The sequence below is a fragment of the Chrysochloris asiatica genome, unplaced genomic scaffold, assembly GCF_000296735.1.
Source record: "Chrysochloris asiatica unplaced genomic scaffold, ChrAsi1.0 scaffold00108, whole genome shotgun sequence".
NCBI lineage: Eukaryota > Metazoa > Chordata > Mammalia > Afrosoricida > Chrysochloridae > Chrysochloris > Chrysochloris asiatica.
In genome coordinates, this window is record NW_006408626.1 from 10,083,810 (window position 1) to 10,103,148 (window position 19,339).

Below are 19,339 nucleotides of genomic sequence, written 5' to 3' on the forward strand. Positions count from 1 at the left end.
ACTCATAGAGACCCTATATAGAGTTTCCAAAAAGTGGTTAGTGTTGAGCTGCTTAAAAGAACCACTGAATTTTAGCTTCAAACTGACCTTGCAACCCAGTGCATTATCCTGCAGCACCAGTCTACTTAGGCGTGTTTTAAGTTGTAAGATGATATTAGCACTACTTTTGACCTCAGAAATTTGACTTACTAGTTTTGCAGCCTTGTATAAGTCACTATCTGGCCTCTACTTTAACCTGGACTGGTAGTATCTAAGGACACTTTAAAAAGTGAAGCAACTTCATGTTTGGTAAGGGTCCACAAACTATCTTTGGTATTTGGATTAAGACATCTTATAGAAGGCAGGACTCAAGGATAAGAACTGATTAGGAAATAGGAATGAGCTGAAGCTGAGGAAAATATTTAATCCAAAGGTGTTTAAACCAAAAATATCAGTTTGGAGAATGAGGTGAAATTAGACATATCTAGATACCAGTAATATGACTTCAAATGGAACATCTTTACTGAAGAAATAAGTTAATATAATATAAACAAAATATTTTTAGCAGTACAAAAGGCTCTACTGGAAATTCTAGGTTGGCTTCTCATCCAGACTGATCACAGCAATGGTGAGCAAACCAGAAGTAAACCATAATTGCCTAGTTAGTTGTTTTATTCAAATATATATTTTTAAATGATAAATTATAGCACATTAAACATTCATAAGATATCAAGGTAAATCTTAATGGATTATGTAAAAGCATACAAGTGAGTTCCTTCTCAATTATACTTCTCTGGCTTCTTAGAAGTAACAGCTAACCTAGCTTCAATGGTAATCACTCCTTTGTTTTGCTTTATGATTTTTACATCATAAATTACATTCATAGAGAGTAGAATGCAGTTTTGTGTGTTTATGAAGGCAGCCATCTTTCATTAGACATGACTTGGCATATGCATAAAGCCCTGATGTGTCTCAGTGTTGGGCTTATTTCAGTCATCACCTTTCAATATTTATTAAGCATAATCCCTATGACATTCTGACAGTGGTAGAGACAAACTGTATTTACCAAAATAGCCTAGCCGCTTTATCTATTAACAAGAAATTCATTCTTATTTTTTCCCATTTTACTTTTTCATTTTGACTGTTTTGTCTTCCTGCCTTAAAAACAAAACAAAAACACTATAAGTAAATGTTAAAAAGCAATTTTTAAATAACTACTGTGGGTTTTGTTTTGTTTTGAGGACTTGCACTGATTCTATTTTCAGGGTTGTAGAGTGTTCTGTCCATGACCGATGAAATTAGTCAACTGTGGTTTGTCTGCAAAATAGTGTGTTTGACAGAAGTTGGGAGGTATTGAGTAGTTCAATCTCGCTGATATCTATAAAGACTGTTGAGCTGCTTGAAAGAAAGTTGTTGCTTGGACAACTCTCAGAACCATTCTGCCATCTCCTGTGTAGACCAGTCTATTGATCTCATAAACCTCATGGATGTACTTCAAATTGTTTTACTTGTACAAACCAATCTAAGAAGAGTTTAGCTCTTTAAAAAGCAGCTGCCAGGCATAAAGAGGCTAAGAGTTCAATGCTTCAGAGTATTTGGGGCTAGTAGAAAAAATGAAGTTATTTTTCTTCAGATCAAAAAAGACTAAAGGGACAAAGACTCCAATACATTAATAAATGAGACATGACCCTTTCCACTGATCCCAGATATTAAAGTTGCTTTTCCAAAGTTAGAATTTTATTTTTCAAGGTAGACAGGGTCATGTGGTGAAAAGAAAGATCAGAGCATGAAAGGTGATGTCACATCAGAGTAGTTATAATTAATAAGTACTATTGGAACCACAATGGGAAATGTCAAGAAGGTAAAAGCATAATTTTAATGACTACTGTAACATAGCATATTGTTTTCAAAAAGACAAAATGCTTTCAAATACACATTTGCATGTGTTTGATTGGATCTAGTTCAGTCAAAATTAGATGAAATATCAGGCACGCAGGACACAATTTCAGGGCACCCAGGATTAATATTTCTTAGTCGATCATGTGAAAAACTGTAAGTCACTCTACTGCCAAAGTATTTTCTTTATTTTATGTTGTGGTACAAATATTTTAAGTTGTGGTAGATTTAAAATAGTTACAAAAAATCATTGTATAATTCCCCCATGTTTTTGTCATCCATATTTAGCGATGATCAACGCAGGACAGTGATAGTATCTACTTGGCACTATGCCACGTAATTAGTAAGTAATACTTCAACACTTATCTCTAAATCTAGGGACATTTATGGTCATTTATATAGTTATCATTCATGCTTTGTGTAATTAAATAATTAATCTCAAATAATAATTCCACTCCTCCTTCTTCTCTCTAATACTATTAGTGTGGTGGAGAATCATCAGGAAAGTATCTGGGATAGGTCTAAAACATGCATTTTAAGCATACATCTGGACATTTTGATACTGTTGATTTGCAAAGCACATTTTGAGAAGCACAGTGAAGAAATTCATACTACAGTTTCAAACTAATTTAGTGGAGTTGAGAGGAAAATATTTCACATGAAGGTTACCTTTAAGTTTTTTCTCATGGCTAATTTTAGAACTCATCAGTATAACTGTCATTTCCCTTTATGCTGATCCTGTGTATATTTTCCTCAGTTTAAATGTCTTTTAAGCTTGATATAACATATACTATAGTTGATACATATTTGATACAATATGTTTTATGTTATTGTATAAATTAAAGTATAATATAAAACCCTTTTAGTCTGAGTTTGTTTTAGAAAATAGTTATCTCTGATCCTATCTACAATATCTAGTGTGAGACTTATTAAATGAATATTTAATTATAGAAAATGAACAGCAGAGGTTCTCATTGGAAAGGAATGGATAAATTCTGGATTTCTCAGATAAAAAATAATCAATAATAAAATACAGAAAGTAATTTCTCTGATTGATTTGAAAAAATAGAGAAGTGCTTTGGATACCATAGCTCCTCTTTCTGACCCTGCCTCTGAAGAGAGAGGTGGAAAATGAAAGATAAATAGAAATGGTTTAGATGTATCCTTCGGTCAAAATTCGTATAGTAAAATGGTCATTGTATGGGGGAGTTGCCTTTTTATAAGTTGTATGAAAACAATTAGATATTTATCACTGAGAGGAGACTAAAATGCTTTCCCTGTTCAAGAAAGTTTAAATGGACATTGAAAAACCAACCTTAGTAGGCACTATTATAAATCTCTTTTGACCCAAAAAGCTATTCTGACCAGAAGAGATGTTTGGTTACTAAACATCTAGAAGAAAAATGAAAATCAAAGATCAACTTTCTTGTCCATAAAACATCCTTAAAGATTTGCCTTCACTCTTGCTTCCCATGGCTAGACTCCAAATGAAGGTGCATTCCCACAAAAGACCTAAGGTTTCAGATTAATTTCTTCAAGCAGTACACAATATTTTTCTTATTCCTCACTAGGTTTCTTTTCCAGTCTCAGACTTGTTGTTGTTGTTAAGTGCCGTTGAGTCGATTCCAACCCACAGTGACCCTGTATAGGGTTCTGAGGAGCAGCCGGTGAGCTTGAACCACCGGCCTTGAAGATCAAACGGCTTTGCAGTCTGGCACATTAACCCAGAGCACTTCACCAGGACTCCCAAATATAGATAAATCCTTACTTCATACCTTCAGCTGAGGACATATTTCAGGCTCTCTAGGATCACAATGCTATAGACTCATTCTACTCTTGCATGTTTAAGGGAAGAAGGGTTGGAGAAGTACCCAGACCTCTTGCTTTGGGAAGAAGCAGTTGAAATGTCCTAATATGGCTGATATTACACTTCCACATTCAATTTTCCATATGCAGCAGAGGTCAGATTTACTGGCAGAATCTCGTAAGAAGTCTGCCAAATTGAAAAGGGAGAGGAACTTTTATTACTGCTCCACTAGGCATAGGTCATAAGAGATTATAATTTCTGTGTAATGTATTTTATGTCATTCAGTATGGCCTCTGAACTCAGGAGAATAAGCATACTTATATGGCAAATACGGAGCTGAGAGTGGCACATTGTTGTTGTTGTTAAGTGCTGTGGATATGGTTCAAACCCATAGTGAATCTATGTACAACAGAACAAAACACCTCCTGATCTTATGCCATCCTTACGATTGCTATTACTCTTGAGCCCATTGTTGCTGCTACTGAGCCAATCCATTTTAATGGGGGGGCTCCCTCTTTTTCTGTGTCCTTCCACTTTACCAAGAATGATATCCTTCTACAGGGAATGGTCCTTCCTGATAATATGTCCTAAGTATGAGAGACAAGGACTGTCCATCTTGACTTGTAAGGAGCATTCTGGTTTTACTTCTCCCAACATAGATTTGTTTGTTCTTCTGGCAGCCCATGGTGTCTTTAATATCCTTCTTTAACACTGTAACTCAAATGCATCAATTCTTCAACAGTCTTCCTTATTCATTGTCCACCTTTAGCATACATATGAGACTACTGAAAATCACATGCTTTGCTAAGGTGCAGTGTAGTCCTCACTGATATCTTTACTCTTTAACACTTTTAAAAGTTCTTGTTCAGCAGATTTGCTTAAAGCAATCCATAATTGATTTCTTGACTGCTGCTTCCATGAGTGTTTATAGTGTATCCAAGAAAAATGAAGTCCTTGACAACTTCAATCTTTTCTCTGTTGATAAGAATGTTGTTTATTGGTCCAGTGGTGAGGAATTTTATTAGTTCAGTTGTGAGGAATTTTGTTTTCTTTACATTGAGGTGCAACATATACCAAAGGCTGTGTTCTTTGCTTTAAAGTATGTTATCTTTGCTTTAATAAAACTAAGTTGTATCATCTGCATATTGCAGGTTGATAGTGAGCCCTCCTTCAATCCGGATGTCACATTCTTCTTCATATAATCCAGTTACTAATTATTTGCTCAGTTTACAGATTGAATAAATCTCTTGAAAGAATACAACTATGGTCCACACCTTTCCTGATTTTAAACCTTTCAATGTTCCCTTGTTCTCTTTGAACGACTGCCTTTTGGCCTATGCACAGGTTCCTTATGAGCATGATTAAGCATTCCAGATTACTCATTCTCTGAAGTTTTATCCAAAGTTTGTCATGATGCACTCACTCAAAAGTCTTTGCATAGACAATAAAGCACAGGTAAACAACTTTCTGGTATTCTCTGCTGTCAGTCATGATCCACTTGACATCAGCAATGATATCTCTCTTTCCACGTCCTCTTTTGAACCTGGCTTGAACCTCTGGCAGTTTCCTGTCAATGTACTGTTGCAGTCATTTTTAAATTATCTTTACCAAAATTTTTCAGGTGGTGGTGGTTTTGTGCCATGGAGTCAGTTCCGACTCATAGCAACCCTGTACAGTGCTTCCGAGGCTGTAAATCTTTATGGGAGCAGAAAGCCTCATCTTTCTTCTGCGGAACAGCTGGTAGTTTCAAACTGCTGACCTTACGTTTCACATCCCAATTCATAACCACTACACTACCAGAGCTCCTTGTATGTGATAATAATGATATTGTCCTATAAATTCTGCATTCCATTAGACTACCTGTTTTATTATGGACACAAATATGGATCTCTTCCAGTCAGATAGCTAGGGAACTCTCTCCCAAATTTCTTGACATTGATGTATGAATTTCTCCAGCACCACATCAATTTATTGAAAGATTTCAATCTGTATTCCATCAAATCCCAATTCCTTGTTGTTTTTTTTTTTGCCAACATCTTCAGTATACATTGTATTTATTCCTTCATTACCATTGGCTCTTGAGCATATGCTACCTCTTGAAATGGTTGAACATCAATCATTTCTATTTGGTACAGTGAATCTCTGTATCCTCCCATATTCTTTTGATGCTTTCTGCATCATTCAATATTTTGCCCATGGAATCCTTGAGTATTACAAGTGGAGGCCTGAATTTGTTATCAGTTCTTTCAACTTGAGAAATGCTGAGAGTGTTCTTCCCTTTTGGTTTTCTAATTCCTGATTTTTATACATTTTATTATAATATTTTATTTTGTCTTCTTGAGCAAACCTTTGAGACTTTCTATTCAGCTCTTTTACCACCTCATTTCATTCATTTGCTTTAGCATCTCTATGCTGGAGAGCATGTTTCAGTCTCTTCTGACCTCCATTTTGGTCTTTTCCTTCTTTCTTGTCTTTTTAATGACCTTTTGCTTTCTTTCTGTATTATGTTCTTGATGTCATCATACAACTCTCCTGGTTTTCGGTCATTAGTGTCTAATGCATCAAATTTGGTCTTGAGATGATCTCTGAATTAAGGTGGGGTATGTTCAAGATCATATTTTGGCTGTCATGGACTTGTTTTAATTTTCTTCAGCTTCAGTCTGAACTTGCATATTAGCAATTGATTGTCTGTTCCAAAGTTTTCTCCTGGTCTTGTTTTGATGATATGGAGTTTTTCTACTGTCTCTTTCAACAGATGTAATCAATTTGGTTTACTTGTATTCCATCTGGCAAAGTCTATATGTATAATCATCTTCTATGTTGTTTAAAGATGGTATTTGCAATGAAGAAGTCATTGGTCTTGCAAAATTCTATCATATGACCTCCAGCATCATTTCTATCATCAAGGCTATATTTTCCAACTACTGATCCTTCTTCTTTGTTTCCAACCTTTGAATTCCAATCATCAGTAGTTATCACTATATCTTGATTTCATGTTTGATCAATTTCAGACTGAAGAAATTGGTATAATTCTTCCATTTCATCTTCACTGGCTTTAGTTGATGGTGCTTAAATTTGAATAATAGTTGTATTCACTAGTCTCCCCTGTTATTGCTGTTGTTAAGTGCCATCAAGTCAGTTCTGACCCATTATGACCCTGTATAGGGTTTCTAAGGAGTGGTTGGTGAGCTTGAATGCTAAGCTTAATGGTTCAAATGACTTTGCAATCTATCACATTAACCCACAGCACCACACCAGGACTCCTGGTCTTCCTTGTAGGTGTATGGATATTATCCTATTACAGACAGCATTATATTTATCATTCCTGGACTAGTAAACCTTGCGATTGTCAGTTTGTAGAAGGCCAACACCTGTCCATTTCAATTCATTAATGCCTAGTATAATGATGTTTACATGTTCAATTTCACTTTTGACAACTTCCAATTTTTCTAGATTCAAACTTCTTACATTCTGTTTTCCAATTATTAACATAAGTTTGCAACTTTTTCTCCTTATTTGGAGTTATGCCCCATCAGCTAATGAAGGCCCCATAGGCTTTACTCCATTCACTTCATCACGGTCAGCTGTACTTTGAAGAGGCAGTTCTTCCCCAGTTTTATTTGGAGTGCCTTTCAACCTGATTGGCTGATTTTCTAAACCTATATCTGGCAATAATCTGGTGCTATTCATCATGTTCAATATTCAATATTATGCTGCTATCCAATAGTGTTTCACTTTTACTCATAAGGTTTTTGGTAGCTAAACATTCAGAAATAGTCTGTGTCTCCTTCTTCCTAGTCTGCCTCAGTCTGGAAGCTTAGCAGAAATCAATCCATCATGGGTTACCCTGTCATCATTCAAAATACCAGTGGCATAGCTTCCAGTATCACAGCAACATGCAAACCCTGGCAGTATGACAAACTGACAATGACTAAGATAACTAAAGAGGTGAAGGAAGATAACTTCCATAATGTCCAGGTCTTTTACTTGTAGTATGAGAGTAAGTGTAAGACCCAAAGAGCATTTCACCTGTAGGTCTTATGACTTCCTAATATAATTCTTGTACTGGAATAAGTATGGGAGAAGCAGTTAAGAAATTAAATGACACATTAAACTGGAAAAATCTACTGACAAATATGATATGTCTCCAAAGTGTTAAAGAGCAATGATATCACTTGGAAAACTAAGGTGTACCTGATCCAAGCCATAGCACTTTCAGTTGTCTCATATGCATGTGGAAGCAGGATAGTGAGTAAGAAAGTGGAAATAGAGAAAAATCAATGGCTTTGAATTCTGATGTTGGCAAAGACTGTTGAAAGTACCATGGTCTGTCAGGAGAATAAATAAATCTATTAAAAGAAGTATAGCCAGACAGCTTCCTAGAAGCGAGCATGACAAGACTTCATTTCATGTACTTTGTGCATATTATCAGAAGGGATCAGTCCTTGGAAAAGTACCTCATGGAAGGCAAAGTAAAATGTTGATCAAGAAGAATAACCCCAATGAGATGGATTGAAACAGGAGCTGCAACAATCGGTTCAAACATGACAATTGTGAGATTGGTGCAGGACATGGTAGAGTTTCATTCTGTTGTACATACAGTTGTTAAAACAACAACTAAAAACAACAACACAACAGATAAAAGTATATTTGTTATTTTCCTAAATCACCATTGTAAAAGTGAGATGGAAGTTTTTGTTATGGTTACTAGATACCATCTGGTAGGTTTCAACTCTGACTATTGTAAGTACAACAGAAAAAAAACTTGGCCTTTTTCTGAGTTACCGTCTCAGTCATTGCCATGTTTTAGCCCATTGTGGCAGCAACTGTGTTAATCTTTTTTAATATCTTTCTCTTCTTTTTCTGACATTCTACTTTAGCAAGCATGATGTCCTTTGCCACGAATTGATCTCCTTCTGGTAATATTTAGAGTAAGTGAATTGAAATCTTGCCATCTTCAATTCTAAGGAGCGTATTGACTATAAATATCTGGCTGAAAGATTTGTTTGTTATTCTAAAATCCCATACTTTATCTAATATTCTTCAGCAGCACCTTAATTCAAATGTGTCAGCTCTTCTTCAGTCTTCATGTTCAGTTTTCACATACATCTGCATATCCCAGGTTCTTAGTGAACCTTCTTCCAAACCTGATGCGGTGTTCTTCTTCATATAGTCCAGCTTCATGGATAATTGGCTCAGCATAAAGATGGAATAAGTATGGTGGAACTAGATTGCAAACCACAAGGTCTGCGGTTTGAGCTCACCAGCCACTCTGTATGAGAAAGATGACGTTTTCTATTCCTGTGAAGATTTAAAGCCTCAGAAACCCTGTATATAGGATCAGTATGAGTCGGAACTGACTGGATGACACTTAATAACCACAACACCATTCACATTCTATGATTGTTACTGGGAAGAGTTTCCCACTTAGGTGAGGATGATATCCATATGAAGGAGAAGTCAGAAATGAAATATAGGGAATCTGGGGGATCAGAGAGGTACCACTTCCTATGCACTTCTGATAGTTTTCCTTAAGAAGTAATACAAGATAAGTTATTCATTAAGAACTAGATGGTCTTGTTCATTTCATAGGTAAAATAGTATCACTAGATGTTTGGTGTTTATGTTTTTACTTAGCCGTTGTTTGGTTAATAAAAACACCAAGTCATTGATGATGATTTTCTGTACCCAATGATTTAGAAAAATCTATGTTTGAATGGCTGCAGTCATGATTTCTAAAAAACAACAAGTAATGTTTTTGGTGAAAACAAAGGATTCAGGCATTGGTAGACTATATGACAATAAAACTCACTTGGGGATTTAACCATTTCATTTTTTTTTTTTTTTTTTACCTGAGAATCCTTTCCTGAGGAGATAGTATATGATTTGAAACTTAACACAGGCTTAGCATATGGTGTGTCCATGAGTTGGGCAGATATGTAGGCAATGATGGTAGCAGATAACATATGTGTGGTCAGAAGGTGATAACCAGGTAAGACACTGTACTATAGAGTAGCCTGGCCCTGGGTGAGTGACTGGACAAAGTAGTTGACTTACTTCCTATATGTGGGTTAAGTCCAACAAGTGTGTTAGACTTATAAGTACAAGGTTGGAACATGATTTGGGGCACCATTGAATCCAGATTGCCAGCTACCTTTTTCTCTTCTGTTATTTCATTCGTGCTTCAGAATGAAAAGCTACATTGCACAGCTTCATTGGTCACGGTTCTTGCCACCTTTCAAAGCTGGTAAATGACATTAGTAGTCATCTCACTATAGATTGTTGCAAGCTTCAAATCCGTACTTGTCACTGAGCCTGGCTTGGACTGTTTTCAAGACGTAAACCTCATGTCCAAGCAGGACATTTACTGGGCTTTCTGCATTAACCACCCAATAAGAAATCACTTTGACCTGAATTTAAGCCTTCTGTCATTAACACAGGTGTTTAATGGACTTCCAAATATTCTATGTACTTCCTTACACTTCTTAGTCTTGCAATTAGATTGGGACTACATGACTGGTTCTGAACAGTAGACTGTGAGCAACATTGAGCAGAACCAGGTAAGATTCAATATCATTGGATACAGAAAATCATGCAGTATATACACCTCCTTTGACCTTTTCTACACCTGTCTTGGTTACCTTGGAGGCAATGAAATTCAAATGATTTTACTTCAAGATGGAGGAGAGCTTCAAAATATATATGTTGTTGTTAAATACCATGGAGTCGGATCTGACTCATAGTGACCCTGCACAGGGTTCCTAAGGCTATAAATTTTAACAGGAGCAAAAAGTCTCATCTTTCTCCCATGGAACAGCTGGTAGTTTTAAACTGCCAACCTTGAGGTTAGCAGCCTGATTCGTAACAACTATGCTACCAGAGCTCCTTCAAAATATACTAGATTGAGCAAATAAGAAATAAACCTGTATTGTGTTTTGGAGTCCTGGTGTGGTGCTGCAGGTTAATGCGCTGGACTGAAGAGTTGGTTTGCACTGCACAGTTGGCGGTCTAAGCTCACCAGCTGCTCCTAGGAAACCCTATACAGGGTTGTTATGGGTCAGAAATGACTCGAAGGCACTCAACAACAACACTGAGAATTTGGTATATCCTTATTGGGGAAGCTAGAATTTATATCCTGCCTAAATGCAAAATAATTTAGAAGAAATGGAAGCTTTGCAGGACCACAGTGGGTCACTACCACAATATCAGAGACTTCAGATGCATTGGGTGGATAAGGGTGTTGAGTTCTCAGGTAAGTGAATAAATTCCTAAACTATGATTAAATCATGGTTTTGTACTGGTAGTATTAGGAGGGCCACTTCAGCAGTTACCACATTTCAGACTCAGTAGCAAACCTCAAATGCTGCTTTTATGTGAAAAATCACTCACCAAAGAAGCTAGATTCCAATAAAAGATATTATCCCAAAGTCCTCCGGTGTCTGTACCCCAGAACTATTCCTGAAGAACTGGGGAGTGGAATGAAATAACTGCCTACTCTCTAGTCCTAAGTAAAAAGGGGGCTATGCCAGTTATTCAGCATTTGCTCTCAAATGGTTCTCACATTTCTGCTTACAATGGATTTGCTCTTCTGGTTTCTGGTTTTTTTGTTTTGTTTTGTTTTGTTTTGTTTGGCCAATGGAGTAAAGTGGTAAGAGATTGGAGGATAAAAAAGTCCAGAAACCAGAGTTTTATTCTCTTTCCAGCTCTCTGCCTTGGGAGTTCATTTTGGGAGTCCTGATGTGGTATTTTAGGCTAATGCACTAGTCTGCAAAGTCATTTGAACCATAAGGTCAGTGGCTCAAGCTCACCAGCTGCTCCATGGAAACCCTATACAGGTCACTATGGATCGTAACTGACTTGACAGCCCTTAACAACAAAAAACACAACATGCTTCTTCTTGTGGTGCCAGCTTAACATTCAGTCTTTTGCACTATACTTCCAGTTCCTATAAGGCATCCAAGATACTGGGTTCTGGAAATTTCATCTTGTTTATTTATCTTTATAGCAGTCAGGGTGGAAGTGACTTTTGTGTTGATGCTAATGTATAGGTTTCCTGATCATGCCTTTTGACTTTACATCTCTTCTAACACTTTTGTACTGGTTACCTGTGTTTAGGTCTCTTTGGAACAATCTGATAAAGAATCTGTTTCCCTGATTAGACATAACTGACCTTAGCTGTAGACCTAGCTGAGGTTCCAGGAGCCAGGTTTGCATGAGGTAGCACTTAAGCACTAGACATAGAAATTGAGTGATGTTGTTGCATTTGTGGACATATCTGGAAAAGAGTCTTGACACAAAAGGCCACCGAGGGAGTAAGAGATCTTTTAAAATATACTGTATCTGAGTAGTTATGTGAAGAGTAACACTGCTAAAGTTATCTTTAACACCTGCACAAACATGTTTTGGTCTCTCAGTTATGTGCAAGCATAGTTGAGAAATTCTTAGAGTATCCAACAGTCCTCCATTTAGCCCAAGAGAATATTAAATGGTTTAAAGTAAAGAAAGATGTGCACCAGGGTTGTATTCTTTCACCATGCTTATTCAATCTGTATGTTGAACAAAGAATCCAAGAAGCTGGATTATATGTAGAAAAACATGGTATCAGGATTGGATGAAGACTCATTAATGACCTGTGATATGCAGATGAAACAATCTTGTTAGCTGAAGTGAAGAGGGCTTAAAATACTTACTGATGAAGATTAAAAACCACAACCTTCAGTATGGGTTACAACTCAATGTAAATAAAACAAATAGCCTTACCACTGGGCCAATAAATAACATCATGATAAATGAAGACAATATTGAACTTGTCAAAGACGTCATTTTGCTTGGATCCACTATCAACACTCATGAAGGCAGTAGTCAAGAAATCAAATGATGAATGGGGATGGTTATGTCCTCTGGAGTTGGTTTCAACTCATAGTGACCCTGTGTGGGGTTTCCTAGACTATAAATCTTTATGGGAACAGAGATCCTCATATTTTCCTGCAGAAAGGGTGGTAGATTTGAACTGTTGACCTTGCGGTTAGCAACTCAGCTCATAATCCGTTACACTACCAGAGTCCTTAGGCAAACTGGCTACACATGACCTTTTTCAAGTGTTTAAGAGCAAGGATGCGAGTTTGAAGACTAAGGTAGGCCTGACCAAAGTCATGATATTTTTGATAGCCTCTTATGCACAGTAAGTGGGACAATGGATAAGGAAAACAATAGAAGAATTGATGCATTTGAGTAATGGTGTTGGAGAAGACTACTGTAAGTACCATGTACTGCCAGAAGAACAAATGGGTCTGTATTGGGTGACGTGGTGCCAGAATGTTCCTTCAAAGCAGGATGGTGAGACTTCATTTCTCATACTTTGAACATGTTGTCTATAGGGACCAGTCCCTGGAGAACAACATTATGCTTGGGAAAGTGGAGGGTCAGTGAAAAAGAGGAAAACCCCCAATGAGAGGAATTGGCACAGTGGTGACAACAATGGGCCCAAGTGTAACAATTGTAAGGATGGTGCAAGACCGGGCAGGGTTTTGTTCTGTTCTTCTTAGAGTCACTATGAGTCAGAGCCAACAACAATTGGATTGCTATTGTAATGAAAAAATATACTTAGTATCTCTTTCACTCTTAGTCTCTAGGGCAAAACTTAGATGATCTCCATATTACAGAAAAGTTGTTTATAGGATAACAAACTTTAAAGAAATAGCTGATTTTCTAAGGTCATTTTTCTTCTCCATCCAGATGGTTTGCCTTCTGCAAATGGTAAGGCCCGTATGCAGATTCTGACCCACTTGCTAATCAAGGGACAAGACTGTGCCAAGGCCTAAAAAATCTGGATTCAGGTTCAAAAATGCAATTACTCAGATGAGAAACAGATTTAAAAATAGTTTAGCTAATAGAATTCTACTTTTTCTCTGAGCATAATGAAACATTAAAAAAAAAATGTAGATAACACTATCTACTAATACAATAGATGCTTAATAACTGAACTATTGATCAAATATTAAAATAAATAAGATTCAACCAGCAATATTTTACATAGATTTAACTAACGTGCATTTATACTTTGGATCAATTTAGTTAGTGTTCCATTATGATCTTTACTTAATAAACAGTCATTAGGAGCTGCCTAGTAACAACAATGTACTGCTGTAATTGGGTTCATTTTATTTTTACTCAATTATTCTAGTAAACTATTATTTTTATTAAATTAAGTACATATATATGTTTGTAAAGAACTAATGATGCCATAATAATACATTAAAATTTTTTCAAAGATGAATTCCAAGTTTGTTTTTTTTTTTTTTTTTACTCCTGGGAAGTTCACTATTCACACTGAATGTAAGAGAACAACTAAAGAAAGAGGTGAACTTAAATGCCATGACTTTAAATTTGTTCTAAGCATTTGGAGAGAAGATATAAATTACTAAGGAGGAACTTTAAAGACTAACCGAAAAACACTTCATTTCATTGTAGCATGCTTTGTTTCATGCGTTTTTAAACTTAGTCAAGGAGAGATGTACTCGTGGTGGCAGAGATGTTCCAGTATTGTTTACACAATTCCACTCAGGCAAACTGGGTCAGGCAAGGAGGCATGATTGAAATGACATATCATTCTAGTGCTTTTTCACTTCTCCTCCTCTTGATCTGGTTGAGTCTAACCTATCATTTAAGGCCAACTCATATCCCACATCCCTTATGAAGTTTTCCTTTCTTGAGAACCTTTTGCTTTTTCTACCCTCTTCTCTTTTAGTCTTGGTACCTGCAATTAGTACATTATGCAGTGGAAAATGTTATTTAAAATTTCTCCATTGTACAATGAGCTCACTTCATCCAACTCCCATCATATCTAGCATCCTTTAAAGTAAAAAGAAAAATCATAAGAGCAATATATGCATGCTCAAAAAAGTTCAAGTAAAATAAAAATTGTTATAATTAAAAGAGCAAATCTTTCTCTTTTATTCTCAAGAGCTATTTCCCTCTGGTATATAAACACCTCAATTTCACACATACATCTCCATGACTCTGTCCTTCTGCCTTTTATTTTTTTTCTCAACCTGGCATACATTCTAACGTTATCTGCCCATCATTTTTACTCTTCTTAACAGAGACACACTCTTTAAACTCTTCCTGATACTTTCAGTCAGCATTCAGCATTTTGTTCTCTGTGTTGTTGTAAAGTGCCATCAAGTTGGTTCCAACTCACAGTGACCCTGTATAGGGTTTCCAAGTATTCCCTTGAAAATCATGTTGAATGTCTATATAGCATTCATTTCATTCTGTAATGGTTAATGGTAAGTTCTTTTCATATTCACTTTACTATAAAATGATGTATACTCTTTCACAAGAGAATGCAATTTATTCATCTTTGTATCTTCTACAAAATTCAACAGTCACTCTTATTTATGATATGTCTATTGAATTGCAAATATATTAACTTACTTTGTTCATTATCTGTTTTATGAGGCTTTGTCACAGCCTAACTTTTAACATTTTTGAAGTATGAACTTGGACTTTTTGCTGTTGTTGTTGTTAGGTACAGTTAAGTTGGTTCAAACTCAAAACGATTCCTAGGCACAGCATAATGGAGCAATGCCTGATCCTGTGCCAGCCTCAAAACTGTAGTAATGTTGTTACCACTGTGTCAATCCATGTCATCCTCATTTTTTTCTGACCCTCCACTTTCCCAGGCATGATGTCTTCCAGGGACTGGTCACTTCTAATAATGTGTTCAAAATACAAGCAGTGAAGACTGGCCATCCTGGCTTTTAAGGAGCATTCTGACTGTACTTCTTCCAAGACAGATTTATGCACTATTCTGACAGTCCATAGTACACTTAATATTTTCTCCAATGCCATAATGTGAATGCATCGATTCTTCCACGGTCTTCCTTATTTCACATGAACTTGATGTGACTGAAAATACCAAGGTTTGGGTCAGGTGCACCTTAGTCCTCAAAATGATATCTTTGCTCTTTAACACTTTAAAGAAGTCTTGGGCAGAAGATTTGACTAATGCAATACACCGTCTTTGGTTTCTTGACCTCTACTTCCATAAATGTTGATAGTGGATTCAAGCAAAATTAAATCTCCAAAAACTTCAATCTCTTCTCTGTTTGTCATTATGTTATTTATTTGTCCAGTGGTTAAGATTTTTGTTTCCTTTTCATTTATGTGTAATCAGTATGAGGGCTGTAATCTTTATCAATATGTATTTTTACTCCACTTTCAGCAAGCAAAGTTTTGTCATATGCATATTGCAAGTTGTTAATGACTTCCTCTAAACCTTATGTCTCATTATTCTTCATATAATCTAGCCTCTCAAATTGTTTGCTCAACATACAGATTGAACAAATATGGTGAAAGGGTACTACCTTGACACACACCTTTTCTGATTTTAAACCTTTTATTATCTCCCTGTTCTGTTGGAATCGCTCCTTCTTGATCTATGTACAGGTTCCTCATCAGCACAATTAAGTGTTCTGGATAAGATTCTTCGCAATGTTATCCATAGTTTGTTATAATCCACATAGTTGGATGTTTTTGCATAACCAATAAAGTACATAAATAAACATCTTTCTGGTATTCTCTACTCTCAACCAGGATCCATCTGATGTCAGCAATGATATCCCTCCTTTCCACTTCACCTTTTGAATTTAACTTGAATTTTTGGTATCTCCCTGTCAATGTACTGTTGAAACTGTTTTTTAAATTATCTTCAGCAAAATTTTACTTGAATGTGATATTAATGCTATTGTTTGATGATTTCCACACTCTGTTGGTTTACTTTTCTTTGAAATGGGAACAAATATGGATTTTGTCCAATTGGTTGACCAACTAGTGTGTTCCAAATTTCTTGGCATAGGCAAGAACAGTGACTCTGTGTATTATTTCCATCTAAAATTGATGCTTTCTGAATCATTCAATATTTTTGCTCATAGAATCCTTCAATATTGCAACTTGAGCTTTGAATTTTATTTCATTACTTTCAGCTTGAGAAATGCTTAGTGTGTTCTTCCCTTATGGTTTTCTAACTCCAGGTCTTTGCACACATCAATATAATACATTGTCTTGTCATGCTGCCCTTTGAAATTTTCTGTTCTGGTCTTTACTTCATTATTTCTTCAAGGTGCTTTACTTCTCTATGCTCAAGAGTAAGTTTCAGAATCTCTTCTGACATCAATTTTGATATGTTTCTTCTTTCCTGCCTGTTTAAAGAACTTTTGCTTTCTTCATGCATGATTTTCTTAATGTCATCCTTAATGTCATTCTGGTTTTCAGTCATTAAGTCTAATAATCAAATCTGTTTATAGATGGGCTATAAATTCAGGTGGAATATACTCAAGGTCACATGTTGGCTTTCATGGACTTGCTTTAATTTTCTTCAGCTTCAGTTTGATCTTTCATATGAGCAACATATTACCTGTTCCATAGATGACCCCTGGTCTTGTACTTGAGCTTCTCCATAATCTCTTCTCACAGACATAGTCAATCTGATTCCTGTGTATTCCATCTGGTGAGGTGCACATGCATAGTCATCTTTTATGTTGAAAAAAAGTTATTTACAATTAATAAGTTGTTTGTTTTGCAAAATTATATCATGTAGTCTCCAGCACCATTTCTATCATCAAGGCCATATTTTCCAACTACAGATCCTACTTTCTTTCCAACTTTCACTTTCTAGTCACCAGTAATTATCATTACATCTTGATTGTATTTTTGATCAATTTCAGACTGAAGAAGTTGATAGAATTCTTCACTTTCATCATCATTGGCTTTAGTAGTTGGTGTGCACATTTGAATGATAGTGGTATTTACTGTTCTTCCTTATAGGCATATGGATATTTCAATATAGATTTTGACATTCTCTTTTGGACGGTGAATGTGATGCCTTTCCACTTCAATTTGTTTTTCCACACTTAGTAAATTAAGTGACTATCTGATTCAAAATCATCAATACCTGTCCATTTCCACTCACTAATAATGCCTGAGACAATGATCTTTATGCTTTCCTATTAATTTTGGCAACTTTCATTTTTCCTTGATTCATATTTTGTAAGTGCATGTTCTGATTATTAATAGATGTTTGCAGCTGTTTCTACTGAAATCCTCAATTTCCTTCCATTAAATATAGAGATGCTATTATAGAATTGTTGGGCAGAATATATAACTAATACATGTCAAGAAGAGAGAAATCTGGTACATAGTAAGCCAGTATATAAGTGAAGGCTCCCCCTTTACCATTCTCCATATGAAATAGACACTGAAATAGTCTATGTGATGAGGTGAGATTGGAAAATCCTAAATAAAGTTAGGAATTGATTCTAGGCATACTGATTGTATATATATGCACATGCCTGGCCCCTTTTGTCTAAAGTCTGGGCTGAGGATGGATACTCTTTGTATGAAGCTGAAAGCAATTTATCCCTGCCTTCCTCATACTCACACAGACTAACATACTACTTCAGGGAAGACTTTACACACCTGCTTTCTTGAGAGGAAATACTACACTCACACCATCTCTGAGGAAGGACATGCAGAAAGTAAACTTGTCAGTAATTTATTAAACTGCAGAGGTTTATCTGTTGCCCATGAGTGAATATCTAGTTAACATAAATTGGTTAAAATCATACATCAAGTAATTGAAATTATTACCCATGAAGTGGAACCAGAGAGAAATAGATATTGAGCAGTAATGCTCACCGTACTCATTCTTTCTGCTAATGTGCTCTCCTTCACCGCCACCCCCACCCCCCCATTTCAACTGGTACAGATTTAAACAATGAGAAATTAAGTTGGGAAAAAAGCAGCATAGTGTGAGTATGCTGAAGCAAGAAGTGTCTTTAGCAATAAATAAATAACCCTCACATTCACTTGGCAATTCTGCCCCAGTGTAGAGAAATGGAAAGCTCTTTTGATGATGGATTAGTATTTATCATTTCATGGAAACTGACCAGAGAGGGAAAAAAAGGCATAGAAAACTTCGAGGGACTTAGAGTTTTTGTAATTAAATTACTTAAGAAAAGTCATTGGAAGGATTTCTAGAAAATAAGCTTAAAACAATTTCAGAAATTTGAGCATGGAAAGTTACGCTTTAGATCCCAGCCTCTCCAGCTGTAAAGTTCCTATGAATTTCCCAGGGATCTTATGAAAATACAGTCTTAAGCTGTAGGTCTGCCTGTGGGAAATCTCTAGATTCTTCTCTAAAAAACCAATTTCTTATACTTTAAACAATAAGATTTTAGACCATGCTGACCATTTCTGGGTTATTAAAACTCTGAGATATAGTCCTTGGCTATTGTTAAATGCCATGGAGTTGGTTCCGGCTCATAGCGACCCTGAATAGGGTTTCCAAGGAGCAGCTAGTGAGCTAGAACCACCAACCTTGTGGTTCAAACTGACTTTGCAGTCCAGCACATTAACCCATAGCACCATACCAGGACTCTAGAGTTCTTGGATAGTGCAAACTTTTAAGCACTAGGCTACCAACTGAAGGTTGGTGGTTCAAGCTCACCAGCTGCTCCTTGGAAACCTTATACAGGGTTGCTATGGGTTGGAACCGGTTTGACGGCACTTAACAACAGCAACAACCAACTGAAAGGTTGGATCTGCAAATCTACCCAGGGATACCTCAGAAGAAAGATCTGAAGATCTACTTCTGAA